The 11,002-nt window shown below is 40.7% G+C and overlaps 1 long non-coding RNA gene across 1 annotated transcript; it reads right to left on the bottom strand.

Moving 5' to 3' along the window:
* Positions 1–4,570: 4,570 nt before the first annotated feature.
* Positions 4,571–9,938, bottom strand: LOC102459741 (uncharacterized). The gene is made up of 4 exons (XR_012903179.1): positions 9,744–9,938; positions 9,024–9,089; positions 5,646–5,798; positions 4,571–4,706 (listed from the first exon to the last, which is right to left on the bottom strand). It is a non-coding gene; the product is annotated as an uncharacterized LOC102459741 (long non-coding RNA).
* Positions 9,939–11,002: the final 1,064 nt, after the last annotated feature.

Here is an 11,002-nt window from a genome sequence, read left to right as displayed (position 1 = left end):
AAGAAATAATTCAAAAATAGGCTGGATTCAAATTTCCTGCCTGACAGAACTATTTCAGACACGATCCATTTAATGTTTTATTATAGAGTTGGAGCAATTGATTTAACACAGAAGAACAAATTATTTTGGGATGTTGATGATGAAAAACCAAGTTTCAGTTCCAAACAATAAAACACAAGCCATTGCTGAAAAAAGTTACCAGTGACCAAAAAGGAGTCTTTCCCAGAATCAGTGTTAGTTCAGAAAAATACTTCTCAACTTTTAGTTAAAGTTTTCTAAATAAAATAAAAATATGAGGTTACTTTGGAGAATGCTTTCAAACTAGAGGTTTGTAAATTAAGGAAAGTAAGTGATGGCAATGGGAGTTTTGTTATGGGGCCAAGATTTTATCTCCAAAACAGAAAATGCACTTGTTTTCTGTCCATGTCTGATCTTTCTTCATGGCACATCCTGTCACAAAATATCTACATCTATATGGTGAGAGCGAAGTACAATATTTACAAAAATTTGTGAATATTCAGATTAATGTCTGAATGAATGTCTGTATGAATATTTGACTGTCTGATTTTGCGAAACTCTTAGAATGTTCCTAGAAACTACTACTATTTTATAAAATATTGTATAATTTAACATATGAGAATGTAGTGCTAGGTCCTAAATAGTTCCTGACCTCATTGGAGCCTCAACAATTTATACCAGCTAATGATCTAATCAATAAGCAGGTTAAACATGTTGTTTTAATGTAAATTGAATAGATGCCATTTGCAGCTCAGGAAAATATGAGCTAAACCTGTCACATCTCTTGCTGGGATCTTTTAGTGATATTCTACTGTTGCACTCTCTCTTTCACTCCCTGTCTCCATTTCTCCATTCTTGTCATGATCTTTTCACTTTTAATCTGTTTACACTCTCTAATCCCATACCCTCTTCTCTCTTCTAAGTACTCTTACAAGTACCTCTCAACAAAATCTCCATTTTACTCATGATTGTGCTATGTATTATATTCTTGACAAAAGCTGTTTAAATATAGTTTATCGATGACTTCCTTTAGAAAACCCAAACTACATTGGGACTACTCAGGTGGATATGTACTGTTCAATCTGGTACTGAAACTGTAGGGAAAACTGATGAATACTGAGACTGGTGTGCTCTGTGACCTTACATTTCAGACTGTGCATTGCCTGTAACTTTTCTTGTGATGACTTACTAATGATGGAACTCACATGGTGGTCATTTAAGTCTGGGAATCAGTTTGAGGGGCAACAGAGAATCTTTGTATAAGTAGCTCTTTGAAATATATTGGTATTAGTTTATTTTAAATTCCTATCAAATTACAAGATTACTTCCTCATTAACATAAATTGTCACATATTTAATTAAAGTTCAAATACTGATACAATTAACCATAGTGTGGCACTTTTATAAAGTGGTGTTGATATAAATATTCTTTAATTTTAGAAGTAAATTATGTGTAGTATGGTGAAAACGTAATCATTATACAGAGAGTGGAAGTATGTTAAAGAAGTCTAACTGTATGATAGAGTGAAAACAATACTGGCTGAATATACTTTTCCCTATTCAGAGAAAGACATAGGCCATTTCCCTGACCAACCTAGAGGAGCAACAGCAAGTCCCTTTGTATTAGCTAAAACTTGGGTTCATGTCCATTTTGCTTCTTCATGGTTGCTAACATAATCCCCATTATATATGATGTTAAATCATGATATAATGAAATAAAGGCTTATTCAAGCTTTTTCAATTTCCACAGAAAATGGACTCAACTATAGTGATGCTGGTTGGTCACTGTGACGGACCGCCCCCTCCACTCCAAGAAGCACCCTCTAACCATACCCCGTCACAGTCACCTCAACAGAAAGCACAATTCCACTGACAAAATGTTGAGCTTTTAAACACATATCTGAAAATCAGGGTTCATGGAAGTTTTCAGATTGACTTTTGGAATGTGAAGTTTTTCTTTCATAACTATCTGGAAATCCTGGGCAGCAATAATGCAAGGCCGTTATTCAGGTTCAGACTTCTATCTTGGGTTTGACCAACAGGACTTGTGGGGAGGGGAGATGGTGGTCAGGGTAGATGCTTAGGTTCCCTTGCATCCCTGAAATCCTGTCCCCTCCTTCTTGGGCTCCCAGATATCTGGGGTCATGTTTCAGCCCCATTTGCTGCCAGGTAGTTCTTCACTTATCTTATAGCTTCTGCCAGCATCGCCAGTCAGTAGCGCTGCACCCATTCTCTCCCACTGACCGTGATGATCTGGATGAACTGCTCTATGACCACAACCTCCACCACTTGGATCATTCCTCTGGCTTCACCCCTCAGGTATTTTGCCACCACTCTAGGCTGGGTTCCTGGGGGATATCTGTCCTGGCAAAAGTGGAGGTAAGTCTTAAAGTAGATCCCTGTCTGGTCCAGAATAGAAGTCTTCATCTTGTCAAATACCAGGACATCCTGTGAGACTAACCTGTGATAAGCTGTCTGTGCTGCCCGGTCAAATAAGGGCCAACCAGTGCAAGTGGCCACCCTTTTAAATGTTACCAGGAACACCTCGGGATCACCACTGGCTTCAGTTCCTGCAACAGGAGGCCATCAGGAAGAGACCCTAGGTCCTGTCCCAGGGCTGGGGTTTGGCATTGTGATGGGGTGTATCTATGCAGCACTAAGAACAGTGAGTTGCCCTGACCCAGCTGGCTGAGAAGGCCCCACCCCCACAGCCCTGCTGGGTATGCTGCATGGGGAAACAGGGTATAAAAGCCCTGGGTGCCATTCAGTTGTGGATGATTGCTGGAGGGGAAGGAGCTCAGGCCCAAGCTCCTGAGTAGCTGCAGCAACCGCCCCAGGAGCAGCAGCCCCGGCAGCAGCAACAGCTTCTGCCCCAGTGTCAGCCCCAGCCAGGGAGGTTGTCTGGGAGGTTCCAACCCGCCAAGCAACACCCAAGAGTGGAGCAGTGCACCAGGAACAATAGGAAGTAGCCCACAGCAGAGGATTGTCCTCCGGGAGCTCAGTGTGTTTCAGTAGGAATCCTCCACTGCCAACAGGGCCCTGGGCTGGGACCCGGTGGAGCAGGAAGGCCCAGTTCCCCCTACCTCTCCACCCCACAACAGGCCTGCTCTCTAGCAGTTGGGAGGCTTATCCTGGAACTAGGCCTCCTGGCTGTATATACCCTGATAGAGGGAACTGTGTTTTGCACAAGACCTCTGGGCCATATATACTTTGATAGAGGGACATTTGCTAAGAACTGAGTCTACAGGCTGTGTTTGCCCTGAGAAAAGGGAGCACTGACCCAAACTTTGGGGACTTCTGGACCATCAAGCGGACCTGCCCCTCAACCGGCATCCATGGAGAGTGCCTTAGCATGGCCAGCTATTGAATCAGACATTGTTGCTGGGTTTGATGCTGTGTAACCAAATCCCTTATCAGTTGTTGCTACCGAGTCCTGATTTGTTGAGTCATCTGTGCTTAGTATTGTTGAAGTTAAGCAGCCTTCTGCTGTTGGTTCCTCAACATCCATTTTAGTATCTTTTGTCTCCATCTCAGGAAAGGGGATGATTCAGCAGGTGAAGAAGGGTTACTGTTCTAGTGCTCTTTTACTTCAGGGGTCTTTCAGCAGAGCCCAGTTGTTGCCCACATGCTCCACCATGTTTGGCTGTGTATGCATATTCTATCCCATTGCAATAGGTGATGTGGGAATTGACATCATGGTCGCTGTCTATTGATAGTAGCCCAAGTCCTTATCACTGCCTTTGGGGTCCAGATTGTGGGGCCTAATAGTCAGAGACAAGGACGTCAAATGCTTCCCAAGGATAAGTGGCAGCAGGGATGATAAGAGGACCTGGACCCTCCCTCTCCATTGGGTCCCAGTCAAGGGCCCTGTCAGTGGTGCATGCAATAACATACCTCTGTTGTTTTCAGTTTCAAGGTACCAGTCATTATTCCTCTCAGGCCACTTCCTAAAATGAGTCTCATTGTTGAGATATATCTGAAAATAGGGTCTGAGTTCCTTGGTGCAGTCAGCTGGTAGGACTCTGACTCTTGTCGACAAGCTGGGGACATCTGGTGTCTGGCCCATGCCCCAGGCACTCTGGTTCCTGCAATCAGGGACTGGATCTTACGCCCAAGTCCCCTTCTTCCCCAATAGTCAACCTAGAATGAGTGAGATTTTCCCCTTTTAAACTAGTGTAGCATTTGGAGCATGCCCAGTAGATTCCATGATTTCCACCACCCATAGTTAATATTAACCCTTTCCTACCTAGTGCACCATATGCAAACTCTATCACAAGGCTTAAGGCATAGTCTACAATAATTCTCCTTCGTTAATGTGAAAAGACATTATGTAGTAATTTATAAAAAGTCATGAAGACATTGTTTGGGTATAATATAAATCTATAGTGTTACAAGGAACTAATATGAAAAATTGAGTCATTTTCATGTGACATTTCATTTCCAGTAGTAATATCCTGTTTTCATGTTAAAGAGTTTTTCCTTATTATCTACTGATTTTGTATTAATTAATTAACTTAATTAATTAATTAATTTTTTTTTTATTTGCATGGAGACATCACAAACATGGCATAGAGAGTACAAGCAGAAAATAGCCTGTAAAATGAATTATATCCATTTTATCCCTGGTACACAAGCTCTTCAATGTTGTCCTTCGAATGACCTCCACCTTGACGTGGGGGAACACCATCTCTATGGATGAAAGGTATGTTATTACATGTTATTTCATTACAAGGCCCCTGCTGAGAAGAGACTTCCAAATGGGCTCAATTAAGAGTTCCTTGTGATGCGGATTACTGTCTATTGGGGTGAGTTGATACTGGCAAATGTATTTCATTTTCTTTGTCTGGATATGAAAAGCATGTGTCCTATCCATCTATGTGATACTATAGTATATGATTTATATTTAAATTGAAAAATCATAACATATATGTATGTTATGTACTACAGTGCTTTCTAATTCCCTGACCCTCAATAGATGCAAACAAGAAAGCCACAGTATTGGTTTCAAGCATTGTCTACTGCAATTTAGCCATGTACTGTTTCTTTAAAAGAAAATCACATCAAACTGTTGTAGTCTTCTGATCAGCATCAGCCTGTTCTTTGACATGGAGGGTAAAGTCCAACATATTCACAGATCCAACCTAATATGCTTTTTGATTGTGAAAGTGTTATAGTATTTTGTTATATTGAGAGTTCAGAAAGTTAATTAGTACAACAATTATGATTATGACAGACTGTATACATAAACAAGATGTAGGGCTAGCCATGGAAAGGGAAAATAATACACACACACACACCACACAATATTATACTAAACCATCCATACTTTTTGTCTTTAAATGGTCCTTTGTGCTTGATTCAATGGCCTTTGAAGTCAATGGAAAAACTCCTACTTCATTTAAGGCTGAATCAAGCATTTTGTAAACACATGAGCTATGAGGTTCATCAGTGGCAAACTAACAGTTGTGCATTTTGTCTGGTACACAAATAATTGTCTTCTTAACTTTTATACTTCTTTAACCAATCAGAGTGTATGTGTGTTCAAATTGAGGAATCATGTGATCCTATTGCTAGAAGCCTTATCTTTTCTTCCCAATCCCTTCCTACTGGATTTTCTCCCCCACTTACCTATTGCCTTATTTTAAGCCTTTTGTGGTGTGAACTATGGTGAAATTCTGGATCTGTGGAATTCAGTGGGAGTTTTGCAGTTAAATTCCGGGGACCCAGGATTTCATCCACGTGTGTGTCTTTCTCCTTGGTGAAACAGACAAGACAACACTCCTATTGACAATAAAGTAAAGAACAAATAGAAACATTTTTAAAGGGAAGAAATGTACTCACAATGCCTCTTTATACATCAGGAACAAGCAATAATGTATATAAGCCAAAATCCACCAACTTTTCTGCTACTCCTCTATTAAAAGGAAGTGTTTTTTTGTGACAACCTTTGGTTTTTAGATGATACAGGAATATAAGAATGGCCATGCAAGGTCAAACCAATCTAGCTTCATATCCTGTCTTCCAACAGTGACTGAAGCAGTTGCTTTAGAGGGAGTGAATAGAACAGGGCAATTTATTGAGTAAGCCATCCTGTCATCCAGGCTCAAATTTTAGCAGTCAGAGATTTAGGGACACCCAGAGGATGTCTCCAACCATAGTTACCTAACACTCATTGATGGACCTTTTCTTCATGATTTATCTGATTCTTTTTTAAAGTCTGTTTTTTTCTCCTTAGTCGATTACTCAGGACTCTTGGGAAAAGAGGTTTAACTTGAATTAGATACCAACATAACGACACCTGCTTTAAGCTCTTTAGTTCTTGGATTTACAGCAGTTCTTGCTCTTCTAATAGTTTCTTCAATGTAAGATGAAGGAGAAAAGGCTCATTACTGCCTTCCTCAGCCCAGCTAACCAACAAATATAGTAAAGGATACACTGGTAAGTATATGCTTGATTCTGTACTGCCTTGCCTTTACAACTGTGAAAATAGTAATGTAGACAAGGTTTAAAGAGCTATCATTCTGATTGGATATTATTCCATATCTAATCTACATGCCCTTTACATAGATGCACATGACTACATCAGTAGCAAAGACCTTAGTCCAGTTACATTCTTTGTTGCTTTCCATGAAAGCAGGGCCCCAAGCAATGGGGTCTACTGTACTCCATTTTCTTTTTTGCAATTTCATTTATTCACACTATATTAAACATTGAAAAGGAAAGCCCAATGCACATGGAAGTCTTCTACACTACTTGTTACAAAATCGAACTTTAGTCCAGGATTTTTGAAAGCTCTGAAAAAAAAAGTTGTGGTATTCTGGGTTGTGTATCAAGTCAATTTGAACTGAGTTTTGAGGTATTTATGATTTTAGTGGAAACATCGCAAAATAAGAGCGGAAGCCATTCTAAATAAGGTGGCAAAACCTGGTTTTAGCTGAGTTGCACATTCAAATTCAGAAAACATAATGAAAGTCGGGATGTTAATTCAGAAGAACTGAACAGATCTTGTATGAATTCCTTGAAAACAAAACTGCTAGATTTGTGCCATTTGATCCTGGCTGAATGTAAAATATTTTCTGTCCCTTTACAACTCTCAAAATATAATATCAAATAAATCCTCATAGAATTAATAACAGCTTCCAACAGATTCAGAGCTGCAGAGATAATCTTAAATCAGTTAGAAACATATAAAGGGACTGAAGGATAAAGGTTTATCAACTAATTCCTTTCCTTGCCCAACCTACTGTAAATGGAATCAATTGAAATTGAAGCCATATGATGCTAATGAATTAGACTTGTTCACTGTTAGTAGTAGCAGCACTCTTTATAACAAATGCCATCTGAAGTGACATGAATGTCCCACTTTGGAATATTTGTGCAGCAGTAATGGATACCTTAAATGTCTCACCACAACACTAGTTTTTCTAACACTCATTTATGTCTGATACGTATAATATCTCAGTTGAATTCTAAGTGTACAGTGTTTCAGTCAAAGATTATTCACTATCAGATACTATTGTAGATGAAAGAGTAGCTACAGCTATGGGAAACAGGTATTTACTTGTTGCTTATGGGTGGCCCATGAACACATAGCAGTCCGGTGTTGGAAATCCACTACAGGCTTATCCACAATGTAAATCAACATAAAGTCTTAATCACATAATTTTAAAAGCACAGTGGGCTGGTGAAGTTTTATATTTGGAAAACTAAAAGCATACCATGACTTAGGTCTCATAGAACTAGAACTCCTTTGTCTACATTATACAATTATTACAGGGATACTTTAGCAAGTTTGGTGGTCTTTGCTGAGTGGAAGCTAGGTGCTGGTGTTGCAGGTCAAAAATGGAAGACAACTGTCAAAGTTTAATGCAGAACTTTGTAATCACAATGTATGGCCAGATCGTTGCTTTTCCCTTTTAGACATTCTAAATTAATTCAAGAATTTTCAAAGAAAAAAATGTCCCTATCACAATTACATGGGCATTTTGTCAGCAGCAGTAACAGTTGCAGTTACAGAATAACTACAGATAATTACAATCATTTAATTTCAAAGTACTAAGTCACTTCATGCAGAACAAGTCATTTATCATTATTGACCTTAGCAGAAGCAAATTTACCCAAATCAATAAAGGCTCCAAATATCCATTAGAGGAGGCAATGATTGGTTACAAATGTTAGGCACTTCATATATACCTGTATTAGCAGAGGAAAAGCAGGTCTGGATGTTTTTGATTAATGAAGAAGGATGTTTTTTCTCGGTAGAGACAGTTATATAAAATAGAGTTGACCTTAATTCTCCTTTAATTAATGTTATGAAAAACCAGTTGTTTTTGTTAAGTCCTATTAACTACTAAAACATGGATAATTAAAAAGTGTTAATGTTTATAAACAAAAAAGTTAAATTCTTTTAAAGCTCTTCATTTTGTGTTTATTTGAATGTATATGTAGTTGGAATTAGAAATATGCAAGCTATGATGGGAATTCACCAACTCACTGGGTGCATGGTATTATTTGTCATTTTTAAGAGCTGGCTCACACCAAACTGACAATACACCTTTGTAGCCAGATGTTCAGAAGGGACCACTAATTTGTTGTGTTCTCTTTTTGGATGTTCAGACTGAGGAACCTACTTTTCAAAAGTGTTGAGTACCACAAGTCAAATCAATAGTAAGAATCATACACATGGTATCTTAAATTGGTCACCTTAAAACTGAGGCACCAAAAATCTTTGAGCTGTTTGTCATTTTGTCATTGACCTCTGACTTAGCGATAGACAATCAAAAATTATGTCCTATTCAAACAACTTCACAACTCTACTCAAATACTGACATTTCAGGGGCTCTCTTTCTTGTATTATCCAAGACTTATTTATGTACTTGCTTTCTCTCTTTTTCCAACAAAATGGGGGGTTGAAATCCAGATCCTATTGAAAACAATGTGAGTTTCAAATTATAAATAAGACAAAAAATGTTACAAAGAAGATAATTAACAATTGGAACAAACTACCACAAGAAATAGTGGCGTCTCCATTCCTTGAAATGCTTCCATCTCGATGCCTTTCTGTAAGATATTCTGTAATTAAACACAGGCTATTATACTCTAGACAGGAGTAAATAGATTAAATTATATGGCTGGTGTTATATAAGTTGTCAGACTAGATGATTTAGTGGGATTAGATCCACAAAGGGACTAAGGTGCCTAGAAAATTACTAGAATCCACAAATCCTGAATTAGGTGCTTAAGCTCCCTATGCAATGAGAGAGATTGGCACTTAAGAATGAGATCCACAAAAGCCAACATACTAGATGTAGAGCCACCAAAGTAGCTAATGGGAGATACTGACAAGAGAGGTATGTCCTAGCCCCCATCCCTCCCACTGAGTTAAGCTCCAGGTTGCAAGTACATAACCCACAGCTGAGAATCCTGCTTCTGGAGTCAGGCAACTAAGTTATTTTTGTAAGAAACACTGGAAAATATATTTTCTCCCTTATAAATTTCATTTTCCTGGTTAAGGCACTCATCCAGGTTCAATTCCTCCAGCTGCCTGATGAAAGGATTTGAACAGGGTCTCCCACTGAGCTATTGTATAGTTTTTTCTGTGTCTCCTTTTGAAGCTGTTCCATTTTAAATAACTACAGGCAGTCCCCGACTTACGTGGATCCCTAGATACGAACGGGGTGAGGCAACTCCCGCACATGCACAGCAGCATTCCCGGGGCTCACTCACCTGGGTCCTAGGATCCTCCTCCTCCTCGGGCCGGCTCCGACTGGTGTCCCGCAGAGCTGCCGGGCAGAGGAAAAGTGCCTCCCCATGCCCGCTGCCCCCCCCACCCCCCTGCCAGCAACAGGCTGCCCCCTCCCCTGAGCAACAGGCTGCCGAACAGACAAAAGCAGCCTCTCCGCCCCTCCTCCCCTCTATACATGCCGGGCTCCGGGAGCGCAGCAGCGTCCCCGGGGCTCGCTCACCTGGGTCCTAGAATCTATCTACCTCCTCTTCCTCTTCGGCCGGCTCCAACTGGCCTCTGCCTGCAGCAGCTGGCCACAGGGACAGGGATCCCGCAGAGCTGCCGGGCAGAGGAAAAGTGCCTCCCCACGCCCGCTGCCCCCCCCCCGTGGCCTCGCATCCTGCCCGCCTCCCCCCTCCCCCCCTGCCAGCAACAGGCTGCCCCCTCCCCTGAGCAACAGGTTGCCGAACAGCAGAAAAAAGCAGCCTCTCCGCCCCTCCTCCCCCTATACATGCTGGGTTCCCTGGGCAAACAAAGACTCCACCAAAACAAACAAAGTGCTGGCCTCATTGTGTTAGCAAAAAAAAGGACCCTCCTCCTAGAACCCTGGGTGGTGTGTGGAAATAAAGCTATTAGCTCAAAGCATGGTGCAGAGCTGTTTGGTATTTGATGAGTTACTCCTTTAGTGCTGAGTTTGTCACAGGGACAGAAATAGATGTGAAATCTTCTGAACAGGGGAACAGACAGCAAAACAAACCTTTCCCTATGCTATCCAAAACTAAAAAAAATGTTTGGCTAGAGTTTCCCCTACAATATGTACCAGTTCCGACTTACATACAAATTCAACTTAAGAACAAACCTACAGTCCCTATCTTGTACGTAACCCGGGGACTGCCTGTATTTCAAGTGTCATTTGGCCAGAAGAGAGAATGAGGATGATTCTAAAATCCAGTGATTCGGTCACTCACGTGGGAGGTGGGAAACCCCAGGTCTATCTCCTTACTGCAATAACTAATGCTCTGATGGTCATCACAAGACTGAGATCCACAGATGAGGTAAGCATGGGGAACATCTAACTCTCCCCTAGGGTATGAGTATACTAGGGATTAATGCATGAGATAGGTATCAGAAGTCAAGAACTGTGTGCTCACTTAGAGGCAAAAACTTATGCCCTGAGGGAACTTACACCACAGAATGTTAAGCACCAAGTAAGTTTAGGCTTCTACAGGTTTAGATGACAGCTACATGGAGTTTTGTGAAT

Source organism: Pelodiscus sinensis, chromosome 4 (assembly GCF_049634645.1).
Source record: "Pelodiscus sinensis isolate JC-2024 chromosome 4, ASM4963464v1, whole genome shotgun sequence".
NCBI lineage: Eukaryota > Metazoa > Chordata > Testudines > Trionychidae > Pelodiscus > Pelodiscus sinensis.
Note: the sequence above shows the minus strand (reverse complement) of the source record. Positions and strands in the feature narration are given on the sequence as shown.